General features: G+C 44.7%; 1 pseudogene; it reads right to left on the reverse strand.

The window, feature by feature from the left end:
• The window catches only part of LOC116529103, a 31,834-nt pseudogene that overhangs the window by 5,439 nt on the left and 25,665 nt on the right, over positions 1-730 (reverse strand).

Raw genomic sequence — 730 nt, forward strand, 5'->3', positions numbered from 1 at the left:
TTTTTTTTCCCCATTTATTTATTTTATTGCATTTTAGGTTTTGGGGTACATGTGAAGAACATGCAAAATTGTTGCATAGGAACACACGTGGCAGTGTGATTTGCTGCCTTCCTCCCCATCACCTACATCTGGCATTTCTCCCCTTGCTATCTCTCCCCAGCTTCCCACCCCCCACCCTCCCTCCCCTATTTCCCCCCAACTGACCCCAGTGTGTAGTGCTCCCCTCCCTGTGTCCATGTGTTCTCATTGTTCAACACCCGCCTATGAGTGAGAACATGCGGTGTTTGATCTTCTGCTCTTCTGTCAGTTTGCTGAGAATGATGGTTTCCAGGTTCATCCATGTCCCTACAAAGGACCCAAACTCATCGTTTCTGATGGCTGCATAATATTCCATGGTGTATATGTGCCACATTTTCCCTATCCAGTCTATCATCGATGGGCATTTGGGTTGGTTCCAGGTCTTTGCTATTGTAAACAGTGCTGCAATGAACATTCGTGTACACGTGTCCTTATAGTAGAACGATTTGTAATCCTTTGGATATATACCCAGTAATGGGATTGCTGGGTCAAATGGAATTTCTATTTCTAGGTCCTTGAGGAATCGCCACACTGTCTTCCACAATGGTTGAACTAATTTACACTCCCACCAACAGTGCAAAAGTGTTCCTATTTCTCCACATCCTCTCCAGCATCTGTTGTCTCCAGATTTTTTAATGATCGCCATTCTAAC

Source organism: Sapajus apella, unplaced genomic scaffold (assembly GCF_009761245.1).
Source record: "Sapajus apella isolate SASKATOON/1434 unplaced genomic scaffold, GSC_monkey_1.0 scaffold62, whole genome shotgun sequence".
In the NCBI taxonomy this organism is placed as follows: Eukaryota; Metazoa; Chordata; class Mammalia; order Primates; family Cebidae; genus Sapajus; species Sapajus apella.